We start from the raw sequence: 19,665 nt of genomic DNA, 5'->3' as shown, positions 1-19,665 counted from the left end.
CCTGAGTCTAACGTCTGCCCTGATTGAACTGCTCATTCCCCAGCGTGGCTTTCAGTCCATGAGTGGCTTAAGGAGATCTACGGCAGGAAGGAATGCAGTTGAGCAGCCTCGGTCAAGACAAATACGCGAAATGAACATTTTATGGCTTATATATCAAGTTACACTTATACGCTTATGAAAAGCGTGGTTCAAGGATTAGTTCTGCTGGAACAGCTACAGTATCCACTTTATTCTAGCTGTACAGTCTATAGCAGTAACACAGTTACAGTGTAGAACAGTGCAGTTTGTAGCAGTAACACACTTACAGTGGAGAACAGTACAGTCTATAACCGACAGGGCAGACTGCAGTAGCACAGTTACAGTGTAGAACAGTGCAGTCTATAGCAGCAACACAGTTTCAGTGTAGAACAGTACAGTCTATAGCAGTGACACTGTTACAGTGTAGAACAGTGCAGTCTACATCAGTAACTCTGTTACAGAGTACACATAGTACACATGCAGCTAATGCACTGTCAAGTACAAATGAGTTAAATAAGCCAAAGACTAAGATAATTTTAACGATATTTTTGTTAGTTGGGCTTCATACAGTGTTCTTGCTTGGACGATCCAGCAACTAGAGCAATGTGAACTCACAAGGTTTTTGCAGTCCTATCCCAATAACCAGCAAACATTAACCAAAAGAAGATTAAGAAGTAGAAGCAGAGTGTTCTCTTTCTTCTTGTTGAATTATTTGTCTTGTTCTACTTCTTCTTCCACAGGTCACACAAGTTGAGATCAGGTAAAGAGTAATTCATGATGGAAGAATAATGAATGGGGATCTGGAGGGCAGTGAGTGGGAGTTTAATTCACACTCTCACTGTCCTGAATGTCTTCAGTCACACACAGACAAGCACACACACACACACACACACACACACACAGGTGCACATGGATGAGCACACACGCACGTACGCACACACACACACACGCATACACACACACACACACACACATACACATACGCACTCACACACACACACACCCACACAGATAGACACATGCACACAAACACGCACATGCACATGGACGCACACACACGTGCACCCACACACACACACACACACACCCACACAAGCACACACACACACATACCCACACACGCACGCACGCACACACACATACCCACACACGCACGCACACACACATACCCACACACGCACGCACACACACACACACACACACACACGCACACACACACACATACCCACACACGCACGCACACACACACGCACGCACACACACACACACACACGCACACACACACACATACCCACACACACACACACACACACACACACACATACCCACACACGCACGCACACACACACGCACACACACACACATACCCACACACACACACACACACACACACATACCCACACACACAGGCACACACACACGCAAGGCTCAAGAGAGCCTTATAAGACTGAGAGGACTCCTGATTCCCCTCCTGGCTGTGCAGCAGGGAGACAGTCACACCACCTGCACAGGATCCCCATCAGTCGCCATAACCCCAAAAGCTTCCCTGCGGTTCTGATGACCAAGCAGAGCGCACCATCCAGAGGTGCCATTTTTAGAGTCATTTAAGAGTGCCCCCCCGGGCCTGAATTCAGTCCCCCCTTTTTTACCCTGTCAGCGCTTTAACCGCAAGGTCACCCGACCCCAAAACCCAAGGGGTTGATGGGAAAACAAGCGCGGATACGACACCGCGGCCGCGCTGAAACTCATTACCGTCGTCCGGGAGACGCCGCGGGCGCCGAACCCGGCCACAGAGGCGCGGATATTTCACCATTGAGGGCGCTGAAGGCTGCCCGCCTGCCCCTGCCCCTGCCCCGGCCAAAACACCGGGGAGAGGGAGGAACCCTGCCTAATGACTCCCCGACGACAGCCGACGTCCTGAAGGTTAAATAAAACTTTTTTTTTTACTGAGAGAAAAAATATCCATCCATCTGTTCAGTTTTTTTAAGATTTATTTTGGTTAATTCATTCTGATTCAGGATCAGTTGATGGCCTGCCCTGTGGACCTCTGTCTGCGGGTGAACGGATCGGCGGAGGACGCGTGCCTCAGCCGCGATACCCCTTGTGTGGGCCGAGGGCGTAAGATGGTGACTCGTGAGGCAGACCTGGTGATTCCCAAATCTGGGAGACGGCTTTCCCACTTTGTGAAACATTGTGTACACACACCCACCGCATCGCCCAAAGACACAGACACAAGACGCTTTCGAGAACTGTCCAATACACTGTACTTCACACTAATGAGAAAACCTAATTATTATTTGTTAATGTGGTCACTGTGGGAAATGAACGGCTCAGCCCGACACAAGGAAATATGCTATTTATTCACGTATTTGTTCCGTCATTTTTAAAATGTAATATTACTTACATTTCTTTGGCATAATTAGGTTCATTTCCTTTGGATGAAAGTGCATTCTTTGTTTGTTCTAGAGAATCATTTGGTGTAGATGCATATGTTCTCAGACAGCAACTGTTCAGCATCAGACTGCAAAGACACGGTGCAATCTGTTTTATTTATTGTTATTATTATTATTATTATTATTTAAATAAATGTTCATTCACTCGCAAAGAAGGAAGTGTACTTCACATTTTTAAGCAGGAAAAAAAAAAAATCTTTGGAGGTAAAGTATGTCATTCTTAGACGGGAGAGCAAGAGTTCTGTCATGTCTGTCAGTGCCCAGGGACCCAGTACTGAAATCCGATTCGCGAAGACGTTGCGTGACTTCCATCGAACGGCGAGCTGAATTCGCCTGACAGTTGCAAATTGAACCTGCCTGTAAGCCAAAAAAAAAAAAACCTTTTTTTAATTCTAACACGCTCGCATTTCCTCTGCTTTACCTCAACTGAACCCTGAAACACAGACGGGCGCGCGCGGTATCTTTCGCTAAACCGGCGATGTCCCACAGGCATTTAACACCGCTGTTCCCAGCCAATCACGCGCATCTGTGCCCATCGGCGAAGCTCCATTCCCCCGACAGTTTAAAAAAAAAAAAAAAACAGTCTTTTGTGCTGTGATCGCTGTCGCCCTGGTAACACCGGTGATTGGCACCGGGTTTAAATCTCTGTTCTGTGAAGGCGGGCAGCCTTGGGCAGTGATCTCCCACACGTCCAAGCACATGAGGCCAGGGTCAGACCCAGTGCTCTGCTAATCCCTCACACGACTGTAATAATGAATGCACACGCATGCGAGATATTTCCCAATTAGATTATTCGATTTTTACTATTATTAGAATATATGTATTTTTTACAGATATCTAATATTCTGTCTTTATTATAACCTCCTAAGACCCGATTAATCATTTTCTGGTCTCTGGTCTTTATCTTACAAACCTTGCATTCTACCATGCTGAAAACTACACTGTAAGGGATATTCAGTAAAAAAATAGCAATTTTTTACCAAATTTTTATATAATTGAAAAATTCTGCCAAGTCTGAGTTGCAGCTGTGTAATCTGTCATTGGCATAAACAGATGCTGCTCGTGTGAAGCAGGGCTGTGTTGAAAGTGGCAGGAATCAGTAGCGGCGGAAATCACTGCAGTTCCTGTCATAGGTGTACTGGGTGACACTGGCGGGGAGATCGTGGAACCGGGGGGGTGGTTTAGTCAGGGGGGGGGGGGTTGAGATGTTTAAGTGTCCAAATAAAAAGCCTGACCGTGCCTAGGACACAGTGTGCCTCCAGTGGGGGGAATGGCTCCTCATCTGTCTGACTGAGAGTCCACCACACTACCGCCAACGCTGGGGTGTACGATCCAGCAAGACGGTGGGGGATGTTCTGCCTGCAAAGCCAGCTTCTCAGCTTGTCCTGAGCGGCGTGCGCGCTCCTGACAAAGTGTTCAGTGAGTATATGCAGTATATATGCAGCTGTATAAATGCATACTATGTATAAATAAATAAAAAAGCTGAAGTTGTGTAAGTCGCTCTGGATAAAAGCATCGGCTAAATGCCTGTAATGTAACGTACTGTAATGTGTAATGTGTCGTCTTTCGTTCCATGCTGTGCCACGTGCCATTTTAGGTCTACAGTTTGCCTTGTTATTTCCCCAGAGAAAGCACACAGTCAGTAGGTGATCTGTGTCCTCATATTTGGCTTGGCAGCTGGGTTCACTGTTTATGTGTTTACCATCGCCAAATAATAGCATGGTGAACGACAAAGCACACAGAAGATAACAGTGCCATTAAATGTTTTTTTTTTATATGTTCATTAAAATGTTTGTGAAAAAAAAATTCCTAATTCTTAACTTGATCCTAAATATATAAATAAAAACCTGCATACTTGGAAAGAAATGCAGTGGTTGAGGTCTCACAGTTGATACAAGGATTAGATGCCACCAGCTGCTTGCTGACCCCAAAGTGAGGAGGAGAAGAAGAGGAGAGTCCAAATGAAAGGAGGAGTGAAGCACCCGTTTTCTGGACAAGTCTGACACATCAGCTGTCCAGCTGCTCTTCTTCTTCTTCTTCTGCTTCGGTACAGGCATAGCTGTCAGGCTGAGCAGCACAACTTAACTCTGACCAAACTCTGATTATTTATTTTTTTATTTTTTTTATTATGTACTCTTTTTCTTCTCCTTCCTGTCACTGTCTCAGAGATCCACGGTCCACTCCACGGACTACTTGTAGTCTGACAGATTTATTCATTTATTTTACCTTGTTTGTTATTATTATAGCAGTTTTATGCTACTCTTCTGCTGTTTCCTGAGAATCTCCTTTAGCTAGCCTGCACATGCAGAAAAGCCTGAGCCAGCTAACATACAGGCAGGAGTGTCTGGGGGGAGGGGAGGGGGGCGTCATCAGACAGTGGCACATTATAACCCCTAGCACACCTCACAAAGACCCCCCCCCCCCCCCCCCCCCCCCCCGAACCCACCCACCCACCCACCCCCCCACAAAGCATACAGTAGATTATGTAAAGTAAACGTGACCTGATGTTAGGCAGTGTACTACCGAGGAAAAAATGCAAATTGCTGGGGGAAAAAAGTGCCCAGCGCCTCAAACTGCAAGCAAACCAAAACTACCTAAACAAGGTTTGTGAAATTCCTGGAACTGTTGGCTACTCTGAAATATCCTGTGGTGAAGATATGTAAAGTTGAGAGCAACATCACCACAGTGGGCAGAGGATTAGATTTTTGGGTGCGAGCCCAGGTTCCTCTTTCATCCGCTCCAGACGGGAGACAACTGGGCGCAACCTGGCTGAATCACTTCACAGTTTTGCTGTTTGGGAAAGAGGGTGATTCCTAGACAAAAGGCACTCTTGCCGTCTCATTCTGCTTCGCTTTGTCCTCTCCGTCTTCTCCTGCCAGTCACTGCCAGGTTCAGCGGAGATAACTTAACTTAATGCCTTTCACGGAGCATGAGCGAGAGTAGTGTCGAGACACTGGAAATTACTACCTGCTTTCCCGGACGTCTTGACATCCACGTGCATAGAAGAGAGTTGCATTTGAGGAAAGCTTTAGTAAATTATATTGTGCACTCCGATGACCGATGGTCTATTGTATCCGCGCCCTGTCTTACTGCATTCTCCACATATAACCTACATGATATTTGCATGTAGGTGTATAATGTATATGTACTTATACATATGAAATTTATATGTAAATATACATAGTTTGCATGTTCTCCCCATGTCTGCCAGGTACTCTGGTTTCCTCCCAGTCCAAAGACATGCAGGAAGGCTAATTGGAGACTCAATTGCTCATACCAATTTAGTATGAAAAGAAAAGCTAACCTGTAGAGTAATACAATCGCCATATATCATATCCTGAAAGCAATTTTGACTGTTTATTTTACAAGATTTTACAGCCATTTAGTAAATGAAAGTTTGGAATTGCAACCGCTGGTTTTGTGTTTGAAAAGCAGCAGAAAACCGGACCCAGGGTAGGTCCGTATGTGCCTCATCTCATAGTTAATTCCCTTGTCAATTATCAAGTATCTTCAGCCATCGATGTAGGAGGAAGACATTGTAGAAAAGTCCTCAATACAGGACTGATTCACATCCATACCACTGTTCTGCGCAGGAACAACAGAAACTGTTCTCATTGATTCCGTGCCACCCCCCCCCCCCCCTTCCCCAAACAGAGAGGCATGTCTCAGGAGTAGATAATTTAATAAAAAGAGAGAGTCCAAATACTGGCAAAACTCTTATTGTTTGTATCACTTCTGGAGAAATGCCTTGGGGAAGCTGGCTGCGGAATCCTAGCTATTGATTGGCTGGTTAAATAGAGGTCTGTTAGCTTCCGTCAGGCTAGATTGATTATACAGAGAGGGGGGGAATGGGTTTGTGCTCACAGCGATGAGAGAGCGAGAGAGCGGGAGAGAGAAAGGAGAGGGAGAGAGAGGGAGCGAGAGACAGCAGAGAGAGAGAGAGAGAGAGAGAGATGCGTGATGAGAGAAAACGGCGGTTTGGGCAGCACGGGCGCACGTTTTCGCCGCCGCTCCCAGCCTCCTCCGTACTGAGCGCGTGCGAGACTCCTCCGTGATCATTCTGTGATCTGCAGACCGTCTGTGAGCGACACTCTCTTCTTCTTCTTTTTTCCTCCTCTCTTTCTTTTTTTTTGTGTGTGTGAAATATTTGCTAATACTCGTCCGGGGTGGGGGGTCCGTGGAGGTTTGGGGTTGGTGGAGGGAGAGGGAGGGGGGCGAGGTTGGTCTCTCAGGAGTGACGGAGGATCTGGAATTTCTCTTCCCGCGCCCGTCTGCTCGTCCTTTCCAGTGCTGCGTGCGCTCTTCATTTTCCTCTTCCTCTCTTAACGCACATGACCGACAGCTCTCAGCTTCAATAAAAAGTGCAGGTAAGACGCAAAGTACGTTATTATTCCCCGTCCTGCTGTTCCGTACATTTTATTTGCATTATTAATTTAAAAAGGTAATAAAAACACATGTTGCTTCATGTATTATTTAAACAATTATTGTTGTTTTATTCTTTTATAAAATGTATTTCTTAATTATTATTATTATTATTATTTTTATTTTACCGGTTGGTGCAGTGGTTTTGCACACCGTTGTAGAATTAAAGTGGCTTACTAAGACGTGGGGTGAAGGGGGTGGGGGGTGCTGGGTGGGGTGAGATTAAATAACGTTAGGCTGTGAGTGACTCATGCCGCACTGAGATGCCTGGTGTGATGTAAAATATGTGGGTTTTCCTGTCGGGGCAAAGCACTGTGGGAAGACGGAGGGGGCAGGCGGTGAAGTTGCGGCTCTTATCGCCGGCGAGCTTTGACCGCGGTGGGCGTCTGCGCGTTCTGGCAGAGCACGTGCGGTTAGTCACGGCTGTTAGCCCGCGCAGCTCACGGCAAAGCTGACAGGTCAAGAGAAGAGGCAGGGTCCGCTCGACCATCCCGTGAGAGAGCTTGCCACAGTGTGCATGCATTTGTGTGTGTAAGTGTGTGTGTGTGTGTGTGCATGCTTGTGCTGATGTGCATGTGAATGCTTGTGTGTGTGTGTGCATCCGTGTGGGCTGTGCAGATGTGTGTGCTTGTGTATGCTTGTGCAGATATGTATGTGAATGTTTGTGTGTGTGTGTGTGCGCGTCCGTGTGTGTGTGTATGTGTGTGTGTGTGCATGAAAGTGAAGAGCCCGATCCGATCTCTTTGTGAATGTGAGAGTGAATGGATACAATGTCTTATTTCCTCACTGCATTATGGGATAAGGGACTGTCTTGTCAGGAGCAACGCACCAGTTCTTTTCAGCTGTGGAAGGGACAGATAACTTCCCTTGTAAACCGCCCCCACCTCATCGCCACTGCAGTCTGCACCAATGATGTCCCTGATTTCTGTGGTGGAATTTTGGCTAAGTTTACGCACGGTGATGCGTTCGGGGCCCAATTCAGCGAACGGGGGGTGGGGGGGGGGGGTTTGGGGATGCTGAGCAGCGGACGTGTATTAGCCACCGCCTCGAACGGCAGAGTTCGGCCAGATCTACTGCAGCTGTTCTGTCGCCTCTGTTCTGTACGTGTGTGGGTGGGGCGGTGGGGGGGGGGGGGGGGGGGGGGGTGTGGGAGCGGAGATCACACAGCACACAGCCGTTCTGATGCCTGACTGGCATCAGTAATGCAGCAGACGTACAGTAAGACACACGAGGCACCCTTTTCGTCTGCGCGCGGGGTAAACGTTGCGCCCGCGAACGAAACCCTTTTGATTTTCGTCCGCGCGTCGTGAGCGCGATCCAGAAGTGCAAAAAAAAAAACGTGTTTATGAATTTTTAACAGGACAGCTGCCGTACCTCTGCGCTACGTCGCTAAGGTGAACGCTGGAGTTTGACACACATTAGGTCACACGTTGCAGAGCTGTTGTGTGTTAACGCTTCCTGCATGCTAAATAATGCCCCAGGTGGCAGCTTTAGCCGGATTACCTCTATCACAAGGCGCATCCTGGAACATCCTGGAATGTCGTTACGGAAATGTGTGGACTATTATTTGTCTATGTTTTGTCAATAACTCAAGGCATGTGTAATATATGAAGAAAAAAAGTAAATGTGCTGTATATCATTTTCAATATTATCCTTTTGCTTTTGCATTAGTTTGAAGTCATGGCCTGGTATAAAAATTGTGCTCTGGGTCATATTGACGTGATTGACTCTCCATCCAAGATACTAAGAAAGTAATTAGCTACGTGTTCAGCTTCACAAACTCCCGCACGTACACACACACAGACTCTCACACACACACACACACACACACACACACACAGCCATATTCACCTCGATGGGATCTGGTCTATTAACTCGGAGGTTGTATGTTTGATTCACAGGTACGGTACTGCTATTGCATATGTACCGTGTAACCTGCACTTAAACGGAGGCGATTCAGTATGTTCGGTATCCAGCTCTATAAATGGATGGCATGCAAATAATGTAAGTGGTGTAGGTCACTATGGAAAAGAGCATCCGATAAAAGCCTGCGCAATGGGGACGCAGTGGGCTTTGGCTGCCGTCAATGCCATTCAAACCTGTATAGAAACATCTGACATAAAGGAGATTCCTTTGAGCCTATGTGTGTGAGAGAGAGAGAAAGAGAGAGAGAGAGAGAGAGAGAGAGAGAGGGTGAATGAAGGATGGAGAGGGGGACAGACAGCGAAAGAAAGATGTAATTATAAATCCTGCTGTAAAGACTTTTTGCAAGGGGGGCGGGGGGGGGGGTGGAGTTGAGGGAGGGTGTTTAGGAATATCATATTCCTTCTCTGGTCAGCTGCTGGGGTTTTTATGAATTTATGCATACTGAGTGCAGCTGAGAGTTTGACCATATGAAAGTTTGACCTATAGGGGGTGCTGTCCTCCACACGCAAGGGGTTTTCCAACGGTCCAAAGGTGTTCTCGATGCCCGGGGTTACACTGGAAGCCGAATCTTCCTGAATCCTGCCATCCTAGCCCAACCAGAGTATCGGAAGAAATGCGTAACCACGTGCAAATCGTATAATCACAGTCTCCGTACATCACATGAGAAAGCCTCTCTGTGTTGAACGCTCAGAGAACCTTCCAGAACACGGTTCAGAAGCCTGGCATGACGTCTGTTCATTAATGCTCTCTGCCGAAGATTATAAAAAATGCATGTACAGGTTTTGAATTTTACATGGGAGTTTTAATGACTTCAAAAAGAACTGTGGCACGCGCAATCTGTCTGAATCTAACGTTGCCTTCATCTTTAAATAAAATATCTCTGCTGCAGATTTGGAAAGGTACGAGTGGCTCTCTTCATATTCAACGTTTACTCATGTATAATGGGACCCGTAGCTGCGTTCGGGAGCCCTCTGCTTCCTGGCGATAAGTGTTCCCCGCGCCTACACCAGTCACAAACCCCTAAATTGGATATTGATTTAGGGCGCAGTACCAGGGCCGGGCCTCATGTGGAAGTAACTAACCGAAGACGTGCCTGCAGGAATCCAATCAAAGAAACGCAACGCTAAATATCACTTTGCTTTAAGCAGGGGGTGGCGTGGCGGAATTCGACGATACGGGAACACAAAAGGGGGGGGAGCCGACGTGTACCCCTGCTCCGCTAGCAATATCTGAGGTCCCTCGTTTCCAAATCGAAATGTCCCCGGTGGGGGTTGCTGGGCAGGTCACTCCGTGAAGGCACTGTCGTAAGCGCAGGGACGTGTCCGACAGAACCCGCTATCCAATCCAGACCGGGCTAGCAGGCCTGCTGGAGGACGCATGATTGGCTCCTCGCCCAGGGAGGGAGGGTTTCGGTCAGTTTGAATGATGATGATGATGATGATAATGATGTCTTGTCGATTGTAATCTGTCTGCAGGAAAGCACGTGCTGGTTTTTGACCAATCCCAAATCAGCAACGTCAGCATAATCAGAAAACACACACACACACACACACATATTATCTGCCACAGGACAAGTGTCCAGAAGAAAACTGAGCTGTTTATATTGATGTGACAAACATTCTCACTCAGCTTTGTGTGTTTTTAAGCATTTCTTAACCTTTATTTATTTATTTTTTTTTGTATCTTGGAATGCATGACCACATCCCGAGACCCATCCTCTCACTGTAGGGCCATCTCACCTTCACCTTTCACCCTATAATCTGTGCAGCACAACGGGGATGTTCCCAATGCCAACAGGCGACAGACACCCAATGCCAGGGGTTAAAAGGAAAAGAACATCATAACTCATTCAGGCCCAAAAATGTCAAACTGCACCTCGTGTGAATTACTTGTATATTTATTTATTCATTCATTTTTTTGTGATTTATTTTTAAGCTATGTCTGTTGGGACTATGAATTATTAAAAACAGCACTGAATATGTCGTACCATGATCTTGTTTTTTTTCTTTTTTTCTCCACACTGTTTAGGCTGTAACTTCTAAAAGCTGAGCTTTGCACGTGTTTTATGTTCATTATTTATTTGTATATGATATTTGGCCTCTTTTAATGTGCAACAAATTTTCTTAAGGGTAGAAATGCTGGCAAATGCAAAACCTCAGTCGACCAGAGGTGTAGCTCTTGCGCAATGGGACGAGGACAACACCACTGTCATGAAACCATCTTTTTCTGGGTGATGCCACTGAAAGCAATAGACCAATCAGAGGGACCGGAAGCCCTGCAGAACATCACTTCACTGGGACAACAGAAGGGCGAGTCAGCTGATAGCCAGCAACTGTCAGAAATTATTCGCAAAAACGTTGGGCTAGCCAGCGTCACGGGTGTCGTATGGACATCAGGGTTCAAATCACAGGGGAGCTCTCCCACCCGCCTCCACCCGAAAGCATCCCATGATCAGAACCCGTCCCCAATTTGAGACCTCCTCCCCCCGGAACCCGGAGAGTAATTTGAAATCTGACGGAATCTAGCGAAGGGAGAATCGCACTGGCAAATTCAGAGAGGTTCACGAGTTCAGGTGGACATTTTGGATCCGGACACTCATATTGAGTAATCCTCCCACTGCCCCGTTTTTGAAGTCACCTCATGGGCACTTTCGTAAAAACCTCGCCTGTCTGGAATAAATGTTAAACCTTTACAAAGAGAGAGAGAGAGAGATTCCTGAGACGTGCACAGTGTGGAGACAAAAGAGGAGAAGCACAGGACAGCCAGTCTTCCACTGACTGGAGAACTGTGCATGCTCTCCCCAAAAGCCTCCCACCCCCATCGGCCTGCCAGATTTGAGCATGGTAAATGGTAAATGGACTGCATATCATCTGCCCTCGTTTTCTACACTGCCTTTCTTCGCCCTCTGCTGAACTCGGTTCTGTTTACGTTGTTTTCAAAGTTCCGCTGACCTCCGGAAGATGACTGTCTCTACAGGGTGCGCTTGTGTAAAAACGAGGGCTCGTGGTGGCCAGTATACGTCGCGACTGTAATGCTGTTTATTTCCCATGTGGCTGGACATATTGTTTACTGCATCGCTTCCTGCTGTTTACGTGCAGTACAAAAACGCTGAACTTTAGCACCCGAACTGCACTTCGATGCAGGACCAGTACACTACAACATAAGTTTTGCTTCTGAAAGCCAATATGTGTATTCTGGGACATGCTGGTATATTTATTTATTTACAAGTTTGTTTGTTTCTTGGCATGTACATTCAGAACTAACCCGATCTTTATTTTGGGTAAATGAAAAGTGAGGGTGAGACAGGAAATAGATGCTGAGTACAGAGGCAAGGCGGTGTCTTTCACTGGGGCAATTAACCCAAGTTTGTAGAACATCTCTCTCTCTCTCTCTCTCTCAGACTCTCACTCTCTGGAAAAAGTCATTGAGTGTCCATAAATAATTTACGCTGTTAAAAAACAAAAATAAAAAACAAACAAAAAACAAAAACAAAAGATAAAATAATCATCCCAGAATAAGGGATATTGCACAGTAATTACTTTAGTCTTTTCCTTGTAATGTTTGAGCAACAATAAGGACAGAAAAGGGCTTCCTTCAGCTCCTGAAGTGCAATATCCTCTTTAGCGCTTTGCTACTTTAATTATGCATTGTGAACGGAGACAAAATGGCTGACATGAATATTCATAATATTTCACATTCGTGTTTGACGTCCCCCGGGTGGAGAGAGACTAAATCAGATTGTTGTGCGAAGAGAACTTTGCTAATCATAGACTTGAACCAATTCAACAATGCCAGCATTGACTGAAGGGTGCTTTTTATCAATCAGATTTAGAGGATGTTATAAGATGGCCATGGATTCTTTAATGTCCACAGTGTGTCAGAACCTTGATGAACCTTGTCAGAACCATCTCATCCAAATGGCCTCCTACAGCACAGTGTCCCCATCACAACACGGGGGGGCCACTGGATTTCTATTTTGGTCCAGAAAAATAAAATAAAATAAAATTCTTCCTGCAAGTCAATACCAGCCACAACATACAGCATATAACAGCATAATGCATGCAGTGAATTTTTACAAAGCAGACGTAAAAATCAATCCTCGGAAAGGATGGCGGATATGCATTATCTCAGCGTAATGACATCGACCGCGAGCCGTCAGTGTGTAATACACGGCACGGGCGTCACGTCCTGCTTATAACAGTTAAATGTCAGCTTTATGGCATAACTCAGCGCCATTATACAAACTTGAAGAAAAAGGTGGTTCTGGTTCGTTGAGCACGGAGAGGGACCTCATCATTCATCTGAACGTTAATGCCGCGCTCGCCTTAACATTTCGCCGTGGTTCTAAATGTGTCGGGTCTACCTAGCCAGCACAAGCGGGGGAAAAGGAAAAAATAAAATAAAATAATGGAAGTCATTACATAAAGCAGAACATCATTTATGGACCTTGTGCTAACTAAATAGACCTATGGCTGACAAGACCATCCTTTCTGTATTTTCAGCTTTATAGAGAATATCAGCACAGTGTCTTCATAACAAAAAGAGGAATAACCACATGGGAGGCTGGATTTAGCATTGAGCGCGCAGAGTCTCCGTGTTTCCTCGCTGAGTTGGTTGTTGTTGGTGAGGCGATGCTGGTGTGTCTTGTGTAGCTTCTGTCATTTTCAAGGTGGTGGAGCAACAGCTTCGCCAACATAAAACCTTGCATCATCACCTTGGAAACTTCAAATTTCACTAAAATAGTAAAGAGATTTAGAAGTTGAGTTGAGACTAAGGCCTGTCTTTAACTGTAACTCCCTGTTGCTGCTACTTTTTGTATATTTATTTATTTATTTATTTATTTATTCAGGTTCAGACAGGTTAATTTTAGCTGTTGCTGAACTTTCCAAACTGTCTATGGTGAAAATAAAATAAATAAATAAATAAATACATGTCAAATGTGTTAAAGACAAAAGTAGATTGATTCCAGGCCTGCCCTGAGAGTTTAGGAAAGCCTTCTGCCTAACTTTATCTAGGCATTAAACTGGACGAAGTTTTCCTAAGATAAGCCCGTACAATTTGAGCAGACTGTGTTTTGCAGTACACTTATCTGTTGGCGGTGGTGTGGAATACAAAGCAAGGTGACTGGAAATTCCGTAGGGACCATTTTACGGCTCCTCGTGGAATTACGCAGAATTGGCACTGATGAAACACTTCATGGCTTATCATTTGGGTACTGGCAAACAGATGACTGCTAATGAGCTGAGAAGGCTGTATCCTGCCTGGGTGAGACTGAGTTACAGGGTATTCTTGACTGAAAAACAAGCACCATAACAGCTCACTCAGATTATTATAGAGATACGGCTCCCAAATTTATTGTGATTCGCCTGGTCTTGTTGACTCAAAAATGAAAACATTAGAAACTGCAGTAAGTTTAAATGTCGAAACGAATGCACGTGTGTCCGTTTTTACTGTGCCAGTTGGAGATTGCATGGGCCACACACTTAGACTTCAAAGCTTGTGAGGAATGGCTCATCTCACTAATCTATGGGCATTGCCACTTTGAGGGTATCAAGACCTCAGGAGACCTCAGAATTCCCAACACATTTTTTGATGGTCACTTTGCTTAAGTAATTTGAATTTTTGTGCATTTTTTTTTTAAAGTGGAATTTTTTTTAGGTCACTGCTGGAGTTTACAAATGGCTTCCTTATAGTATTTGGCTCAAGTCACTACCTAATTTGGGCTTTTGAATTTCAGTTCTGTATGCAGTATTTGAATATGTCCAATATGAGCATTGAATGAATGAGAAGAGAAACAAACTCATTTCAAGCCAATTTGTTGTTCACCAGAGCTGAAGACATTGTTTCTCAAATGATGAATATGATGTGAATGTAGATGAAGCATTGCTTATACTATTTATGTATCTGTGAATCATTTTGCTATCAGTTTGATACCCAGAAAGATGTGTGCCTTTTTTTCGGAAGTATAGGAAATACTTATTTATGTATATTACGAAACCCTTTTCTCATTTTTTGTTGAACACTATGAAGGTATGGGGTAGCCATGTAAGATTATTTTTATTTATTTATTTATTTATTTATTATTTATTTACTCCAGTCATGGATAATATTACAGCCTGTTCTTGGATGACTCCTTGTCAGCTGATTTTAGGCTATAACTCAAATCTTACACTAATTCATTGCAAAACTAGTCTGTCTGCAAGCTAAATGTTTAAAACAGTTTCTTTGCAAACCTTATCATTAATTTAATTTGCTCACATTGACTCCAAATTGCCACACCATGACTGGCATAGATTAAGTCTGTAGTTATTTCTGATTGAAAATTACAGAATACGCATTGCATAAAATAATACCCTGAAAAAATACAAAATCCAGTGAAATATATATCGATCTTGGTTGGCTCAATGTGAAGGCCTTTTGATAAATCTTTCACTGCCTCAATTAGATAGCTGATTAGTCACAGGTGACACGGGGATTTGGCCTGCTGAATATCAAGTGTAAATCAGGAAAGATAAGAAAAGACAGGTAGGTACAAGTGTGCCCTACTTATCTGGAGATCGACGGCTTTGTGTGATCGATAACTCCAAGGCTGGGCTCGGCTGAAACGCTGCTCTCTGGTGGACTTCATACCAACAAAAGTCCCTCCAGTGGGTTACTGAACATTTTCAGTGAAACATGTAGTATTTAGTAAACCAACACATGTAATCATTTGAAAGATTGATTTTCAGTTCTGAATACAGGTGATAAATTCACGTTTCTTTTGAAACTGGCCGCAGAGTGCAAGAATGCCACTCGCGCATAAAAGGGCAAGGGTCAATATATTGCTTAAAATGATGTCACCCTTTCTCTTGCCAGTACACTTTTAAAAATAAGTAAAAAATAATATAATAAATATAATAAAAAATAATATATATATATATATTTTTTTTTTAAACAAGGCAGCTCACAAACATGTTAAGTCATAGGGTTCCCCTCTCAATAAATACAAGGATCTGCTCATGCTCGGACTCAATAGGCCAGCGAGGAGATGCAAGCCAACATGGCGGATGGTCTATTTTTAACATTAGCGCTGCACGATGCCCAGCATCGGCGGAAAGAGCGCTAATTAGACACTCAGCTCGCACGGGCCCTAACGACCGCCACGCACGCCGTCATGCCTCCTGCCTTCCACGCCCAGCCTCCTGCTGATTGGCCCCTTTGATCGCGGAAGCCAATCAACGCAACGGCGGCATCGCTGACAGGAACGCTCTGCAAAACGCCAAAAGACGGAGGTCAGGAAGGTCCGGTGATTTTTTTTTTAACGAGATCAGATGCGCTGAGTCTGAGAAACTCAGACTGTTTTAGATGCCGGGAAAATGTACGATGGAAGTTACTGATCGAACGGTACAAAACAACATTGTATGAAAGAGGAATGCTGATCTACATTTTGGTGAAGTTGTCAGTGATCTGCAGGAATCTTACCGGTGTCTGAAGGCGTCAGGTGTTTTAAGTATTCTACCGAGGTAGCTGTAGTTCTGTGAAACGAGTGCAAACTCCACGAGCTCTTAATGCTGTCGGGGTCAGGCAGGAAGGTTCTAGGGCCCCGGTCTCATCCCGTTCGATGCCATCCCAGCCTGGCAGCGCAGACCAAACCCATAAAAAGTGGAAATGACTGAGAAACAGAGAGAGAAATTTAGAGGAGTATTAAAAAAAGACAAGAGAAAAATACGGCAGAGAGGACAGAGGCAATAAACGGCCTCTTGATGAGGTCACCACTCCGCCGTCATTACCCAGCAGCCAGTTGTGTTGGCATGACGATGACGGCGCCGGCGTCTGTGTCACTGAGGGATTCATGACCGTGAAGGGAAAGTCATGTATTGGCTGTGTTCATGTACCCTCTGGAGGTTTGCTTCTTCATGATTCATTAATAAGCTCTGAGTTAGACACGTTTGCGTGTGTTTGTATATGATGTGTGTGTGTGCGTGTATCTGTGTGTGTGTGTGTGTGTGTGCGTGTATCTGTGTGTGCGTGTATCTGTGTATCTGTGTGTGTGTGTGTGTGTGTGGGTGGGTGGGTGTGTCTGTGTGTGTGTGTGTGTGTGTGTGTGGTTGGGTGGGTGGGTGTGGGGGGGGGAGCATGATTCTGTGAAGCTGAGCGGTGGAAATGCCACCAATCTGAAACATTTCTGCTCATCACGTATTCTTGCAATGAACCTGGAACAGATCTGGCAATATTTTTTTGAAAAACTGGCCTAAATGTCAAAACTGAAATGTATCCAGACGTAATGCATGTGAATGCATGGAAAACCTGCGGCTCGTGTAGCGTACGAGCCTGTGGACCTGATGGCATCTGCAATGAGATGCTAATAAACTGAACGGGGCCCACATTAAAACTGCTCAGTTTGGTGTTGAGTGCAGCCTGTTGTCCTGACATCTGGAATCCAGGACTCATAACTCCTGTTTTTTTTTAAGAGTGGAGACAAATTGCATCCTAACAGCTATTGCGGTATTCGTGTGAGCGGTAATCTGGGGAAGCTTCTCTGCCGTGTTCGAAAAACAAGACTCCTAGACATCCTTAATGAGCATAGTACCTTCAGCGCGTTCTCCCGTTTGACAAACATGCCAATCGGAACAAGAAGAAAATATGTGCTTGTTTTATTTTTTATTTTTTTTTTACAAAATGGGTAGTCTATGTTTAAACTCACAGGATGTGCTGTAGACAGTAAAACCCATGATGTAATTGACTGAATGCACACTGGAAATAAACAAAGAACATAGAACCGGAGAATAAAAGGTGTGTGTCTGAGTGTCTGTGCATGTGCGTGTGTGTGTGTGTCGTGGTGGGGGGTGAGACAGGGCTGCTGCTCCAGCCAGACCCAAATCCACATTTATATTAATGCGCCGACCACTAAGCTGGAACCTCTGGCTTGCCCCTGGTTGCACTTTACTTGATACGGAAATCAAAATCTCTCTCACACAGACTATCTGGTTCTTCTGCCCCCCCCCCCCCAAACAGGTGCCGCATAATTTAAACTTGCTAGTGCAAAACCACAAGACCGGGAACCTACAAGATCAAGAATAATGATTTTCCAGAAAAGGCCCGGCACTCTATATGCTATAAATGACTTATTCTTCACATTAAAATTGAGCTCCGCAGGGAGCTCGAACCTGGCTGTGAATGAATTGAAAGAGAAAGCTCACAGGGCATTGTATGCCACTGAGGAAAATTAAAATAGATACAGCAATTAGAATTTGATGCAAAATATTAAAATCAGTAATTGAACCAATTGCATTTTGTGACAGAGAGATTGGGGTCCTCTTACGAAGCAAGATTTTTCTGTGGGGTGAAACCCTGCATGCAGAATCCTGTACAAATATCCTCCATGTACAGAGGGAAGCGTGAAACAATGTGTGCAAGGCAGAATTAGACTAGTATCCACTACTATTTAACATCCAAAACACAGCCATTAACCCTGTGAAGAGTAGTTTTTTTTAAAAGTCAGTGTTCTAGAACTCCATTGCTTTCAGTCACCAGTAGCGACTGTGACATCAGCATTAGAATGCTCAGTTAGGAACATTCTAATCATATATTTGTGATGTCACACCTTAGAAAGAGTAAACCGCATTAGCGCTTAAAACACAGCGGCTCTCACTCGTACCATCACAGGGCTCTGGGATGCCAAGAGCCGAGCCCGGAGAACAGTTCTCCCTCTCAGCTGGGCCTCTGGCTCAGGTTCAGTTTACTGCACTGACTCCCAAAAACACCACACAGCCTCGGGGCAGCACCGTCCCAACCGGACCAATTAGACGCAAAACTGTTAGAACAGATCAAAAATGAATACGGTGACACGGGGTCTTTTCCACATTCTTTGCTGTTTGAAAACATCCTGGAATCACAGGATGTAGGAGGAAATACAGTGAGATGTTCTTTTTTTTATTTTTTTATTTTTTAAATACACATAACTACACACTTAACAAAGACAAATCACACTCCTATTACATCAATTGTGATGTTAAATGCAATTATATAACTAAATACAGACATTTGATCGCAAAAAAAAAAAAAAACTTTTCATTGTTTTTTATTTGAGTATTAACAATATATGAATTACTTCCAAATACTGCACTGAAACTAAAATCAGAATGGCGCAGACCAAGTTTTCTGTGCATGGGGTGTTAACCACTCAAAGGAAGAAGCGAGCGAGCCATTTCAGAAATGTAAATACGTTTTTTCAAACCCATGCATTTAGAATGAGGCCTAACCCCCGTCTGACTCCGCTGATACGCCACCAATGGGCGTGCTGCAGCTTATGTTGCCATGGCGTTACCGACATAACCGCACGCTGACCCTCCTCCGCGGTTGCCGAGCGAGGGCGAGCGCGCGGCTGTCCTGGCCGTGGTGACGCTTCTCCGCCGATCTGATTTCCACACCGGCCTGGAGAGAGAGAGAGAGAGAGAGAGAGAGAGAGACATCCGTCTCCCTGCGGCTCAAATGCTGGGGAAACCATCCGTCTATGAAACTGAAACCGAGACCATTATGAGTTATACTGTTTATATTTCAAACTATTACCATGAATACGTTTTCACTTTCTCATCATATTCAAAGACACACACACACACACACACAGTCACACTCACACGCGCACGCACACACACGCAGACTTTCTCTCTCACATGCACACATACACGCACGCACACTCACACGCACACGCAGACTTTCTCTCTCACACGCACACAGACACAGACACACACACACACACACACGAGCACGCAGACTTTCTCTCACACACACACACACACGCCTTGAGGCACGAGGAGGTGGTGGCTGGCCTTTGGAGATGATGAATCAGGCGCTCGTCCCTCCACCA

The 19,665-nt window shown here is 45.0% G+C and overlaps 1 protein-coding gene across 2 annotated transcripts in view; it reads left to right on the top strand.

Moving 5' to 3' along the window:
* The first annotated feature begins 6,688 nt into the window (after positions 1 to 6,688).
* Positions 6,689 to 19,665, top strand: part of LOC118224910 (cadherin-18) — a 199,698-nt gene continuing 186,721 nt past the window's right edge. For both annotated transcript variants that reach the window (XM_035412762.1, XM_035412763.1), the window contains exon 1: positions 6,689 to 6,838. The gene's annotated coding sequence lies outside the window, so the exon portion shown is untranslated. The remainder of the gene's footprint in view (positions 6,839 to 19,665) is intronic.

The sequence above is a fragment of the Anguilla anguilla genome, chromosome 4 (genome assembly GCF_013347855.1).
Source record: "Anguilla anguilla isolate fAngAng1 chromosome 4, fAngAng1.pri, whole genome shotgun sequence".
NCBI classification, from domain to species: domain Eukaryota; kingdom Metazoa; phylum Chordata; class Actinopteri; order Anguilliformes; family Anguillidae; genus Anguilla; species Anguilla anguilla.
Note: the sequence above shows the minus strand (reverse complement) of the source record. Positions and strands in the feature narration are given on the sequence as shown.